The 15,471-nt window shown below is 41.7% G+C and overlaps 1 protein-coding gene across 3 annotated transcripts in view; it reads left to right on the top strand.

Moving 5' to 3' along the window:
- Nucleotides 1-5,952: 5,952 nt before the first annotated feature.
- plxnb1b (plexin b1b) overlaps nt 5,953-15,471 on the top strand; it is a 129,492-nt gene continuing 119,973 nt past the window's right edge. For 2 of the 3 annotated variants that reach the window (XM_074617092.1, XM_074619561.1), the window contains exon 1: nt 5,953-6,415. The gene's annotated coding sequence lies outside the window, so the exon portion shown is untranslated. The remainder of the gene's footprint in view (nt 6,416-15,471) is intronic. The other variant, XM_074617917.1, reaches the window with a different exon arrangement.

Raw genomic sequence — 15,471 nt, 5'->3', positions numbered from 1 at the left:
AGTGCAAAGACATAAATAGTGAATGGATATTCATGGACGGGATGATTATGTGGCCTACAGTATGTGCATGTGAAGATGTCTATATACTGTATGGACAGCGTGTAGGATTTATTAGAACAATTGTGCATTAAAGACTGTAAATGATAATCTATAACAGCAGCAGCGGATCCTCTGGTGTTAGAGGGTTACTGACAGTGTGTGACTGACTGAGTGTTCATCAGAGTGACGCCTGATGGTAGAAACTGTTCTCGGTCATGTTGTGGTTGTTTTGGTGTTCAGAGTTGTGTAGCGCCTCCCAGAGGCGAGAAACTGGAAGAGTGAAAGTGAGTCAGACTCTGAGTGTCAGTGGGACAATAATCAACCAGTTAGGAAAACAACATAGACTATCAGCAGACATACAAGCAGCCGTTTATTTAAATGCCATGTTCCTAATGTAATGTTTCACTAATGACAGTCTGTTTAGCCTCAACAGATCTGTGTTGAACAACGAAATCCTGGAAAATGATTCTCTCATTGATCAGTATAACTCATAGTTCAGCTTATGGCTTAACTTTCCACCATATTTCAATCACACTTTTAGAGATACCCTGCTGACAAGCAGTCAAATAAACAAAGAGACAAACACACAGTTAGCAGGATATCTAAATGTTATTTAATTCCGATTAAATCAGACATTGATCCAGCATATTTTAAAGGATTTCTTAACATTATTAGGCCATCTTCAAATATTCCTGCCATTTTCTCAGGAGCTTTTCCCTCTTTTTAACTACAGCATGTTGCTGATATGAATCATTACGCCTCAGTGGAGACTGGGGATACGCACATTTAGTACATTTCATCTTGAAATCTGAATTTATACCAGCTGGTATGAATTCTAGGTCATTGCTTGTCAGTTTTTCCCCAAAATGTTCAGGAGGCTTGAGTGATGGAAGCAAAGTGAGAGGAGGTTTATGAAAGGTGTTTGATGCACAGCAGAGTTTGTATTTCCATCAGTTATTTATTAAAGCACATTAGAGTTGTGTTTGTGTTTGGGGATGTGATAATGAACATACCGGGACCCACACCTCCCCCACCGTCCGTCGCCTACTACGAGCCAGCCTCCCGCCCTCCATCCCCCACCTCTCCTCTCTAAAGACAAGTTGGTTCTCAGAGTGGCCGGACTTTGGGGATGAATGGCTCAGTGTTTTTCACAGGGACATGAATACAGCGTGTTGCTGCTGACAGACAGGCATGCCCATTCACACTCTGCTTTTCCACGTTTCAAACTCACTTCTCTGTCACCGTGTGATGAATACAGGCCTGTGCTGAGAAACGTACACACAGATCCACACAAACAGCCACACAGACCGAGGGGTCCCCACAGACGTCCTATAGGACGCTACTATCAGCTTCCAAAAACAGTCTATTACCCACAGACAGTGTTTAGTATTCAGCTAATAGTGGCTTCAAGTGGGGATTCTGACATCGTCTCCACTCTGTTGTATAAGTAGCTTATTTCTGTGTTGTTAGTGCACCGGCATAATTCCTTCCCCACTTTTCTCCACTATAAGGGCACCTAGAGAGCAGTTTATCTTGTTTTCTCCACTGGAAGGGCACTTCATCACGTTTTCTCCACTGGAAGGACACCCAAGAGGACACTTCATTGTGTTTTCTCTACTGGAAGGACACCCAAGAGGACACTTCATTGTGTTTTCTCTACTGGAAGGACGCCCTAGAGGACACTTCATCACGTTTTCTCCACTGGAAGGACACCCAAGAGGACACTTAATTGTGTTTTCTCTACTGGAAGGACGCCCTAGAGGACACTTCATTGTGTTTTCTCTACTGGAAGGACACCCTAGAGGACACTTCATTGTGTTTTCTCTACTGGAAGGACGCCCTAGAGGACACTTCATTGTGTTTTCTCTACTGGAAGGACGCCCTAGAGGACACTTCATTGTGTTTTCTCTACTGGAAGGACGCCCTAGAGGACACTTCATTGTGTTTTCTCTACTGGAAGGACGCCCTAGAGGACACTTCATTGTGTTTTCTCTACTGGAAGGACACCCAAGAGGACACTTCATTGTGTTTTCTCTACTGGAAGGACGCCCTAGAGGACACTTCATTGTGTTTTCTCTACTGGAAGGACGCCCTAGAGGACACTTCATTGTGTTTTCTCTACTGGAAGGACACCCAAGAGGACACTTCATTGTGTTTTCTCTACTGGAAGGACGCCCTAGAGGACACTTCATTGTGTTTTCTCTACTGGAAGGACGCCCTAGAGGACACTTCATTGTGTTTTCTCTACTGGAAGGACGCCCTAGAAGACACTTCATTGTGTTTTCTCTACTTAAAAGGCACCCTGGGGGTGGGGGGGGGCTGGGTGATAGCTTATCTGTCTTCAGTCCTCGTTACAGGACAATTAGGAGACGGGAGATAAAAGGCTTCTCTTCACAACAGGGGACAAAGATACAGAGAAAGACAGAGAGACTCCTTAAAGATGATCTCTGTGTGGTCTCTACTGAGATGCATCGGATGTCTCCGAGCGGGACACGTCCTCTGTCCTCTGTGAATGGAGGAGCAGATGAGGACTGCACATCATGGAGCACAGGACATATTTACAGCTTCAAGTCCAGTCACACCAGCTTACTGTAATGATGAGTTAATGCTTGTTTCATGCTGCATTACAGCCGGAGACTGGTGCTTATATCTATTCTCTCTATTCTCTCTTTTATTTCTGATTTATAGAGCTAGAAACTCCAAAGTGGAGATGTTAAAGTGGAGGCATGCATCCCCAGTGGTGCTTGAGACAGATAATAAGTTGATTAATTAATTAAACTCTATCTCTCTGAATAAATGTTATTGCTGTTAGACGGTTTATGCGTGAATGCAAGACATTTACTTGTAATAAAAGTCCTTGTTGGGCAGAATTGTTTATATTATTATATATCATATTACTAGATTATTATTACTGATGCTTTAACACGTCAGCAGCATTTTAATGTGACAGCAGATGGAGGTGGAGCACGTTTCAACTGCTTTATGTACTGTTGGATAGTTTAATCTGTTTATTTAGTTATGTATTTATTCATATTTATTGATTGTATTCTAGTGTTTTTAGTGATCGGTGGAGCTTTGAGTATTTTTTATTATTTGTTTCTATTGTCTGTAAAATGTGTGTGTTGGATACCGTGTCTTTTTACTGCAAACCAAACCTACCTCTAGATAAAGTTACCTGAACCTGAACCTGGAGCACAGGATGATATTTTATAAACTCATCACATGATTTGATTGTAAAATCTTAATCTGTAAAGTTTCTAAAGCAGTCAGATAAATGTAGTGGAGTAACAAGTACAATATTTCCTTCTGAACTGCAGTGGAGTAGAAGTATAAAGAACCATACAGTTGAAATAGTGAAGTAAAAGTAACGCAAAATTGTATTTGAGTCCAGTACTTGAGTAAATGTACTTAGTTACTGTCCAACACTGCTGGTGTAGTAGTACAACACTAACCTGTGTGTTTGAATGGAGGTGTGTGAAGTGATAAACTGTGGGGGTCAGAGTATTATGGGATGCAGGTCTCCAGCAGACCAGCAGGGGGTCTCCATGTTCCAGTCACTCCTCTACCTGCTGATGCTGCCTTCACGGGCTGCGGGAAATATGGGACTTCTATCACCACACTGGAAGACTAAATGATTTCATGATTTTCAGTTTAGATTTTGCTCCACAAACATCATCTCCTCTCTTTCTGTATCTTATCTCATCTCATCTTATCTTATCTTATCTTTTCTTATTTATGACTAGAACAACTCGACCCTCAGCTCTGAGCTGCATCTCAGATTAATCTTCAGGTTCCAGCTTTCAGATGATGTTCACCACTTCTATGTGACATCTACTGTTGACCTGCTATCTCCCCATAAAGACCTCCTGGAACCCCTAAAGACCTCCTAGACCAGGGGTCAGCAACCTGCGGCTCCGGAGCCACATGCGTCTCTTCAGCTCCTCTCCAGTGGCTCCCTGTGGATCTTAAAACTGGAAATGAAGAACTGCTTTTTTGTTTACATTTTCATTTTTATTTATCATTGTTGTAGGTCTAAGGTACGACGGTACGACGGTACGACGGAGTATTAGGGCCACATTGAGGAAAAAAATTACTCTGAGATTTAGAGAATAAAGTCATAATATTACAAGAAAAAAAAGTCGTAATATTATGATAATAAAGTCATAATATTATAAAGTAGTAATTTTACGTATTATTTTATTTTTTTCTTGTAAAGTTATGACTTTATTTTTGCAATATTATGACTTTTTTCGCGTAATATTCTGACTTTATTCTGTAAATCTCAGATGTGTTTTCCCTCAATGTGGTCCTAATACTCCGTAGTCCATTGTCTCTTTGGCCCTCACTGCATTAGACTGATATACTATATACTTAGACTATAAACTGAGTTACCTTCATCACAATGATCACATGTTTTGCAGCTCCAGACAGATTTTTTTTATTTAGCCTAAAATGTCTCTTTTGATAGTAAAGGTTGCTGACCTCTGACCTGTACCCCCATAAAGACCCCCATAAAGACCCCCTAAAGACCCCCTAAAGACCTCCTAAAGACCTCCTAAAGACCTCCTGAAGACCTCCTAAAGACCTCCTAAAGACCTCCTAAAGACCTCCTGAAGACCTCCTGAAGACCTCCTGAAGACCTCCTAAAGACCCCCTAAAGACCTCCTAAAGACCTCCTAAAGACCTCCTGAAGACCTCCTGAAGACCTCCTAAAGACCCCCTAAAGACCTCCTAAAGACCTCCTAAAGACCTCCTGAAGACCTCCTGAAGACCTCCTAAAGACCTCCTGAAGACCTCCTAAAGACCTCCTAAAGACCTCCTAAAGACCTCCTGAAGACCTCCTAAAGACCCCCTAAAGACCTCCTAAAGACCTCCTAAAGACCTCCTGAAGACCCCCTAAAGACCTCCTGAAGACCTCCTGAAGACCTCCTAAAGACCTCCTAAAGACCTCCTGAAGACCTCCTAAAGACCTCCTGAAGACCCCCTAAAGACCTCCTGAAGACCTCCTGAAGACCTCCTAAAGACCTCCTAAAGACCTCCTAAAGACCTCCTAAAGACCTCCTGAAGACCTCCTAAAGACCTCCTGAAGACCTCCTAAAGACCTCCTAAAGACCTCCTAAAGACCTCCTGAAGACCAAAGACCCCCTAAAAAAGGCTAAAATGGGTGTATTTTGGAAATATTTTGATTCTGATACTTTTGTACTTTTACTCAAGAAAGATTGTGAATACTTATAACAGAGTATTTTGACACTCTGGTTTTACTATTTCTACTTCAGTAAAGTACTTCCTTTCTTTCCACAACTTCTTGTTTTTCTAAATGAGCTCTGTATGCATAATTTACTTTATTTTCTAGAAACAGATGCACAAATGTGTAGATATCACTTTACATGTAAACCTTAAAATACGTATTTACAGAGTAAATTATGTGTATTTGCAAATCGCCCTGTATTTTTAGTGGATGTGACTTTACACAACACAAATACAGAAACACATGTTTGTGGGTAGTGAAGTATTTGCAGATCATGTTATATATTTGTGGAATGTCTTCTGTGGATTACAACTAATACTTTTAACAGTCTCTTCTGCACTAGATTCACTGTTTTAATAGTCGTGTGTCACAGCTGTTACTCTGCACTATATTCACTTTTAACAGTTTTCATCTTGTATATTTATATCTGGTATATTATTTTGTTCTTTGCATTACTAACTTTTTTACTGCCTTTTTACTAACATGTTTTTGCACTATGGAACTGTGATGCTGGAAACTTTATTGATGCTGGATCAATAAAGTTATTATCTATCTATCTAATAAAGTCCAATAAAAACTTCCATAGATTTTAGAAAATCCGAGGAGCTCCTGAAGGCATCATGGTATCCCCCCGTTTGACAAAATAACTCCTTCTGACTCTGAGAGAGAGTCTGCTCTGTCTCTCTCTGTCTCTCTCTGTCTCTCTCTGTCTCTGTCTCTGTGAGTCTGAGAGCACCGACCCGCTACCAGCACCGGCTCCATGTGGAGGACAAACCTGCCGAGCAGAGGAACCCAGCAGAACCCAGCAGAACCAGCAGGACTTGTTACTGGACGGATTAAAGCTGTGATTTGTCTCCTCTGAGGTGCGTTTAGGAGCGTTCCGTTAAAACTGGTGAAAGTTGGATTCCTGAGAGACTCTCAGTCTGAACCACGTTACCAGGTCTGGACCAGGTCTGGACCAGGTCTGGACCAGGTGGAATCTGTGATCTGTAACGTTTGGTTGATAATAATAATAATAATAATAGTAGTAATAGTACCGGTACCGGCTGCAGAAGGACTGGATCCTGAATGAAACCAGAGATTAACGTGAACCGAGGAGAGAAGAAGTGAGTTTCACTAGAGGACCAGGTGAGTTACTGAGAGAGTACTTTGTGTGTGTGTGTGTGTGTGCGTGTGTGTGTGTGTGCGTGCGTGTGCGTGTGTGTGTGCGTGTGTGTGTGTGCGTGTGTGTGCGTGCGTGTGTGTGTGTGCGCGTGTGCGTGCGTGTGTGTGTGTGTGTGTGTTATTCTACTGAGTTTCTTTTTCTTTTTATTCAGACCTCTTGTTTTTGCATCGCTACTCGTTCCACATTTTTCAACATAGAAACTTCATTCAAACTGTAAAATGTTCCACATCTTCCATAGATTCTGGCTGTTATTCAACTTCCATTCATCCCGCTTGTACTTGTTGAAATATTTAACTTTGTTTGGAGCTTGGTGGTAAAATCCCCCTTTTTGTATGTTAACAGGAAACTAGGGATTCACCTAGTTTTTCAAAATAAAAGCCCCAGAAGGTAACTTTCTTAACAGGGAACTCGGAACTAACTATTTATAATGCTTCTGCTGCTTTTCATTCAATTACAACTTTTATTTACTGATTCATAATCTTCTGATTCTGATTCCTTCTTCATACAGATTAAAGCCAGCTGTGCAGTTTAGCATCAGCTCTTCAAAAACCTTTAAATATTCCACATCTTTTATACACTATTGGTATTATTCAACTTTTCAATGGAATTCATATAAATTAAACCCATTAGCACTTTTCCATCTATTCCTACTACTTCATCTTCTTCTCCCAACATTTCAGCCAGCATCACAGCGTAGCGTCAGCTCTTCAGCTCTTCAGCTCTTCAGCTCTTCAGCTCTTCAGCTCTTCAGCATTCACACCGACATTTATTCACAAATTGCTTTTCTAGTGTCTCTGATATTCTCTGATATTCTCTCTGTTAGCTCAAACTGCGGATGTTTCATTCAACACTTGTTTCCCGCTGAATGAGCGATCCACTGTCATGTGAACATTAATATCAATGAAGATATTTGAACAAGTTTTAACTATAAACATCTTAGTGAGCATGTTTAACCCTTTCACCTCTCTGGTTTCATTCAGGCTGCTTTCTTTTATTTGATAACTTTAGTTACTAGTTACTTTGCAGATTTAGATTATTAATACAGAATAATCATCAACAGCATTTTCTGCAATTTTTGCATGAAAATTACTTTAATGATTAATTGATTATGAAAATAGTCGGCGATTATTTTTCTGTCGATCGATTAGTCGACTAATTGATTAGTCGATTAGTCGACTAATTGATTAGTCGATTAGTCGACTAATCGTTGCAGCTGAAGGTGAATGAGGATTCAGTGATTAACTGCTCAGTCAGATTAAATAAAATAGTTCTTTTAATTAATGTATGTTATTATTTCTGTATCATGTGAACCGAATTTACCAGAGACGCCTAATAACTCGTTACACATATATTGCATTATACTGTATGCAATATATGCATATTTCGTGGAGTATTTGTGTTTGTCTACACATAACACAAAACATAATTCGTAATTCATGGAACATTTGCCTCAGAAAATCAGTGGATGGATCAAAATGATGCATCTCATAACTTCATCACATCTTAAAATCATCATTCATTTAGCAGGATGAGATGAGAACTGTATTGCAATCAAGGATGATTGTTCTTTCAGGAAAGCATTAGCTACTTCATAATTTGTCCCATCACACTGATGTGCCACTTTATAAATTAAACTGCAAATGAAGGCAGTTCAATCAGAAATGACCAGAGATGATTGGTGCTGTGGTGGCTGATAGTGGAACTCTTGAAGGTCAGAGGTCAGACTCAGGACTTCTTCAGTTACTTGTAAAATATGTGATTGTGTTTCCACTTGGTTAAGAGGTGTCCTGGCCGACGCTCCGTCACAGTTAGAGTGACCTTTTGTGTTTGTGTGTCCCGTGGGTGATGGTCTCCTCTCCTCTCTCAGTTTAGTGCCGTCTTAAATCGCGACCATCTGTCTCCTCTTGCCTCATAACAGAATTGGTGGCTTAGTATAAGCCAGGAAATGAGATGGAATATGCCCTCCCGGTGGTGATGATGATGATGATGATGATGATTGCTCATTTATTTTAGATTGCTGGTAGCATTGGGAAATCTAGGGTGTGCCCTGCACACTCACATGATCCACTGCACTTCTAAATCAGTCGTCATATCAGGTTTTTCACATTTATTTTTTGTTTCCGGTGTTAAAACCCAAAACTTAAAGGGATAGTTCAGGTGTTTCTCAGTGGGGTTGTATGAGCTTCTTCTTCATAGTCAGTGTGTTACCTACAGTAGATGTTCTTCTCCATAGTCAGTGTGTTACCTACAGTAGATGTTCTTCTCCATAGTCAGTGTGTTACCTACAGTAGATGTTCTTCTCCATAGTCAGTGTGTTACCTACAGTAGATGTTTAGAGAAACAGACAGGAGTTACTGCACGGGAGTAAAGTAATGTACTGCTGTCAGACAGCCCTTTTTGCACATTGCTTTACTTCTGTGCAGTAACTCCTGTCTGTTTCTCTAAACTGGAGGCGTGCTGACCGTCATCTACTGTAGGTAACACACTGACTATGGAGAAGAACCTCATATAACCCCACTGAGAAACACCTGAACTATCCCTTTAATGCCATTTATTTTTAAAAATTGCAACTCTATGTGGTTAATCCCTGCAAGTATTTGTTTAAACATGTGTGAGACCAACAACCCGTTTTGGGGATGAAGTTATTTTGAACAGCATTTGGAGCATTGTAACATGGTTAATTCTGTCTTGAGAGGCTGCAGCTGTGTGACAACAAGTATGAGTTTTCCGTTGCTTCCTTAAGTTAAAGTTCATGTCAGATAATGTGTGTGCATTACAGATGTTTAAGAGTCTGTGAGACTTAAGTGGAGCACATGTTGTCACTGCCTCTGAGCAGAACTAGTAGCCAGCACGTTCTTGTACCTGGATAAAGTCAGACACCAGAGCTGTCTGGACTTGTAGAATGACCTTTGACCTTGTGTATAAATGCCATCATTATGGTGTGAACATTTGACCTTTTTGAAGGCTTGACCTGCTGTGACCTGAGATGGAAAAAATGCAATTTTTAAAAGGTGCCAGATCAATGAAAATGACTAATTGTTGTATCAATCATTTCAGTTTGGTTAACTTTAGAGAAAAATAGACTTTCTGGCATTTCAAGGAAAATGACAAAGAAGAATTTCCTGGCCGGTTGATTATCTTCTTGTGTTGTGTGTCTGTGGAATAACGCAGGAGTGATAAAGTGAGTCAAACTTAAAGGGACCGTTTCTACGGATCAGTGTTGATGGTAAATGTAGTCGATTGAAGCAAATTAATTCCTCAGTGCTGCTGTGTTGACTGAGAAAGCTGCAAACTCTGTTCTTCCTGCGTCCAGCGCCGTCATTTGACCTGATAGTGACATAGTTGGATGAAAGGAAGAACTATAATCAAAATGACTAATTGACTGAAGAAATGTCGACTAAGACCGAAAGGACTGATTAGTTGAAGAGGGCGCAGCCCGAACATTTTCCATCAACACTGATTCAAATCATCCAAATAAAAGGTGTCAGATTTTCCCTTTAATTTCTCAGCATTGAACTAAAGAAAAATTCTTTCATGGAGTTAATTTCACTGGATTAATACGTAGCAACCGACTCTACAGATGTCAGCGTTTAACAGACAGCCGAGGTGTTAAAGTGCTTCTCCAATAAACAAATCCTGTCACAGTCAAGGTGCCAAAGGTCAAGAGGTGACGGGGGTTGGGTGTCGACTGTGTTTTCTGTGTGTGGCAGCTGGAGGGACCGCAGGAAGCATGTGGTGTCAAAACCAAACAAACAACCTTAACACAGACTGGAGTCAACCGTGGTCATCAGCTGAAGCAAGGGTTAATGTTCTCTGAGAGGATAAGGGAACGCTCTCGTGATTTGTCTTTCTTGGCCTCCGTTGTGTCATTGATGCTGTTGTTCTGGTGATGAACAGGTGGGGAGACATGGAGGATGGACCGGGGGTATGATAAACTGTGACTGGCTGCGGATGATCATCAGCTTTGGGCGTTGATTAAGTATCTGTGAACATCACTGCCAGGACAGAGCTGTCACCGCAGGGTGCCAAGTCAGATGTGATATAGAGACAAGTAAGGTTGGGGTTATGCTCAGACAGAGGTGTAGACAGACCTAGGTGGAAATCAAAAGTGTTTTTAGATGTTCCGAACAGCCAGACTGGAAGGCAGGGTGAAGAACCAGCCATCGTAAAGAGAGGGGAGACGTGATAATGTTCAGATATTAGTGTTGGGACGATTCGCCTATCTCCTGATTCAATACTAGCACCATACTTGGGTGCTGATTTGATGAGTATTGCGATTCGATATTACATTTTATTGTGATTTTTGTTAACTTTTTTAAATACTAGAACATGAAAGAGTTAAATCAGACACTTCTAGGGACTTTTACTTTGGAAAATCTCTAAATGAATCCAGTAAAAATGTTTGATTTTCAGCATGTCTGTAGTCAGAGATGTCCTGAAGTCAAATAGATCAGGATCATTGTCAGGAATCATTTATTAATTTGTTAATTTCTATTAATCCAGCAACCCCAAAATGAAAGAATAAAGACGTTTCACTCACAGATTAGTGGTGTTTTATATTTAATTTATAAAGGACATGTAATGTTTTATACTTCTGGTGAATATAATCTAATAAATCTGATTTCCATAGATGTATTTAGTATCTACAGTTCCCTTTGTTAACATCTTATTTTGAAAAGCGGACGTAGTCCCACGTGTCTACTTCCTCTAACTTCTCCAAGGTGGTCTCTAGCTCTCCCGTCAGCTCCGTTCTCTTTATCCATCCATGGTCAGCTCCATCGGGGCCGTTTGAATGCAGAGAACACAAATGTCAGTATCTGGGTGCTCTACAGTCGTAGCGTCGGCCCGTTTGACCACGGAGACGAAAGCGACGGACGGCTCCACCGCAACATTACCGCCATACCATAACGTTACCGCCGTACCATAACGTTACCACCATACCATAACGTTACCTCCATACCATAACGTTACCGCCATACCATAACGTTACCGCCATACCATAACGTTACCTCCATACCATAACGTTACCTCCATACCATAACGTTACCTCCATACCATAACGTTACCTCCATACCATAACGTTACCTCCATACCATAACGTTACCTCCATACCATAACGTTACCACCATACCATAACGTTACCACCATAACGTTACCGCCGTACCATAACGTTACCTCCGTACCATAACGTTACCTCCATACCATAATGTTACCACCATACCATAACGTTACCACCATAACGTTACCGCCGTACCATAACGTTACCTCCATACCATAACGTTACCTCCATACCATAACGTTACCTCCATACCATAACGTTACCACCATACCATAACGTTACCACCATAACGTTACCGCCGTACCATAACGTTACCTCCATACCATAACGTTACCTCCATACCATAACGTTACCTCCATACCATAACGTTACCTCCATACCATAACGTTACCTCCATACCATAACGTTACCTCCATACCATAACGTTACCTCCATACCATAACGTTACCTCCGTACCATAACGTTACCTCCATACCATAACGTTACCGCCGTACCATAACGTTACCGCCGTACCATAACGTTACCTCCGTACCATAACGTTACCTCCGTACCATAACGTTACCTCCATACCATAACGTTACCTCCATACCATAACGTTACCACCATAACGTTACCTCCGTACCATAACGTTACCGCCGTACCATAACGTTACCTCCATACCGTAACGCTTCCTGTCCGTGACAGAGTTAGCATGCAGCTTTAGCTCTGCTCTGTCTAGCTCTGCTTTTCCTGTCAATGTGTGAAACCCAAAGTGTTTCCATCCTTTACTGGATGTGTAGTGTTTACCACGCTGGATTTAACATGGGAGGGTGCAGGTCGTATCCATGACGACCCTTCAACGTTTTACACTCTCTGAGGTTTGTTTTGGTTGACGGATACGGAGCGGATATGACGTCACCTTACTCGGACTACCACAATAAAAGCGGTAACTTCCTTCTACCGCCACATAGACTCAGATGAAGCAGATATATCTGTTCTGGTATTAAAACGTCTATTTAGAAATCGTAAAATAAAAAATCCCGATACATAGCTGAATATATGTTTATATTAAATATGGAGATAACTTTGCATCTTCCCAGACAGTTTCTCCTAGAAGTAGGGATGTTCCTAACAACTCATTTCCCTGACGTTTAAATGGAAGTTGAAGCCACCAGGTGAAGTCAGCTGACAGGAAATGACAGTGAACGTTTTGATCTCGCCCGTCGGAGAGCACGATCTCCCCGAAGGGGATCAAAGTACAAGTTATTTGAAAGGCAGCCGAGACTGGACATGTGAACGCTCTGCTGGCCCGGCGGGGGTCCGGGGCTCCTCCTCTCCCATGGCCAGATTAAGTACTCAATTTAATTATGTCCCTGAGCATTAAGTCAGTAACCTTATCAGAGTGGTCTGGCTGTTTAATGGGGCTTTGTGAGCCAACAGATGCACCAAGATTAGGGACAATATGCTGGTGGTGCAAACCCTGAGCAGGGGGATAAAGATGGGCACCGAATCTGATACGAGGTGCCCCTCCTGCTGGATACCACCACCACCACGCTGTAGGACACCTCAAGATAGCAGGCCTGACATATACCCAGTCTCATTCCATGGACATGGACATTCCACTTTTAGCGTTTTCGTGTGTCATTTGTACGCCACACAAACGTCAGCAGTTAGGTTTAGGCAAGAAAACCACTAACTTAGATTAAGGCAAAAAAACGACTTAGTTAGGGTAAGAGAAAATGTCATGGTTGGGCTTAAAATAAGCACGTAAACAACCGCAGAAAACACGTCACAAACCAGAATAAAAAATGTGACAAACGTCGATAATGTAACTTACACACGTAGGCAAAATTGTTGGTACCCTTCCGTTAAAGAAAGAAAAACCCACAATGGTCACTGAAATAACTTGAAACTGACAAAAGTAATAATATTATCGCGGCATTCATGATAAGAATATATTGACCTGCAAATTAATCACACGTTAAAAAAAACACTGCCGGCCTTTCCATGACGAGTTCCTGCAGTGATTTTGCAGTTATACAAACATTGAGATGAAGATAAAAAGACAACTCCGAGGGGCTGATTTAGTTGTTTTTGCATATTGATGTAGAGTTTCAGGCTGATTTAAATAAATCCCCCAGAAGTCCCAGCAGCAGCATGAATATCTGATGGTTTCCTGTGTGTGTGTGTGTGTGTGTTACTGGGTAGGCTGGTATGAGGAGCACCTAGAAACTCACACCTGATTGTCTGTCGTCACATTGACTCAGATCTCTGCATATTGCTTACAGGGAACATTACAACACGAAGCCCTGAGCTGGACAGGAAGACGCTCCGCTCTCTCTCAACGTCCATTATCTGAATCAGCACAGCCTTCATGTTTTTAGGATTTCCTTTGATAACCAGAAGGCTCCTCTCTGAGGATTTAATTAGGCTGGGTAGCCTCTTCATTATTCACATATGTAAATGGGGACCCAGATATATAAACGCAGTGCTGTGGATTGTAAAACAGATTTGAGTGTTGAAATCTCTTTGAAGCCGAGAGTGAAGTGCTCTGAACCGGTGTGAATTATTAACTCTTCATGCCTCCGCCACATGCAGCTCATGTTGTCTCTCTCTCTCTGTGTGTGTGTGTGTGTGTGTGTGTGTGTGTGTGTGTGTGTGTGTGTGTGTGTGTGTGTGTGTGTGTGTGTGTGTGTGTGTGTGTGTGTGTGTGTGTGTGTGTGTGTGTGTGTGTGTGTGTGTGTGTGTGTGTGTGTGTGTGTGTGTGTGTGTGTGTGTGTGTGTGTGTGTGTGTGTGTGTGTGTGTTCTACAATTGTTCCGACGTGAATGAAGCCGGTGTGTTTGCCTGAGGTCAGTGTTGAAGCAGGAGGACACGTGATGTGATGGTTCACCCCCACAGCACAGTCGGCCTCCTGAGCTGCAACTGAACTACAAAAGAACTCTCTTACTCACTAATACCATTGACATACATTCATACATACATACATTCATACATACATACCTATACATACACACATATACATTCTACTTTAAGGGCTTTGCATGTCAAACATTTAGCTGAACATGAATTAGAAGGAATAATGTTTAGTGTTGGTGGTAAAAGTATACTGGACATTATTTAGGCCAGATGTTTTTCAGGGATAAACAGATGTTTGTGGGTATTGGAGTTCTGGAACTCAGGTATCCTATTAGCACGGATAGTGAAAGGTTCTGTGTGGAAAGTATCCCGTCCTTTATGTTCTGCTGTAAAGTGAGACACAACAGATGAGAGGAAACAGGGATTTAGTTAGTATTTACAGGTGGTGGTTTAGTGAACCAGGAAACTGAGCTGAGTTATTTTGAGAGTCCGGAAAGTGAAAGTCTGGTTTAGTTTCTGCATAGAGGGCATGAGTCCAAAAATGGATGTGGACACAGAGAGCAGATGTGCACGTGGCTCTGTTTATATTACCTTGCTTGCATACTTACATGTTCGTCAGAAGTATAATTGTGGCTTTAGGTGACCGTTGGAGTATTTTAAAACTTCAAAGTTGAGATTAGGGATGCTAATTTGGAATTTTTTTTCTGACCGATAGCAACACTCATTAATCGATCATTAACTGACAGGATCAGTGCGTTGGATGCAGCGGTGCTGTGGTTGAAGTGCCTGACAAGCGGCGGGGGAAGAAGCGTGCGTCTGCGTCATTGTGCAGCGTAACTGTAGGAAAGCATCAATAAGAGGAATCGATGGTCACGGAGGCATGAGATGCCAAGAAAGAGGACAACTACGGTTCTCTGTTCCATCACTAGCGGTTTCCCTGCCTGCTAAAGTGGCGGAAGTCCTGATGATTTCACCCGCCACTGCCAACAATTTAACTGCACTTGGCGGATGGCGGGTGATCATTTCAGACCCTGATTGTAGTAACAGTAGTAGTAGTAGTAGTAGTAGCAGTAGTAGTAGTAGTAACAGTAGTAGTAGTAGTAGTAGTAGTAGTAGTAGTAGT

Source organism: Sebastes fasciatus, chromosome 1, assembly GCF_043250625.1.
Source record: "Sebastes fasciatus isolate fSebFas1 chromosome 1, fSebFas1.pri, whole genome shotgun sequence".
NCBI lineage: Eukaryota > Metazoa > Chordata > Actinopteri > Perciformes > Sebastidae > Sebastes > Sebastes fasciatus.
Note: the sequence above shows the minus strand (reverse complement) of the source record. Positions and strands in the feature narration are given on the sequence as shown.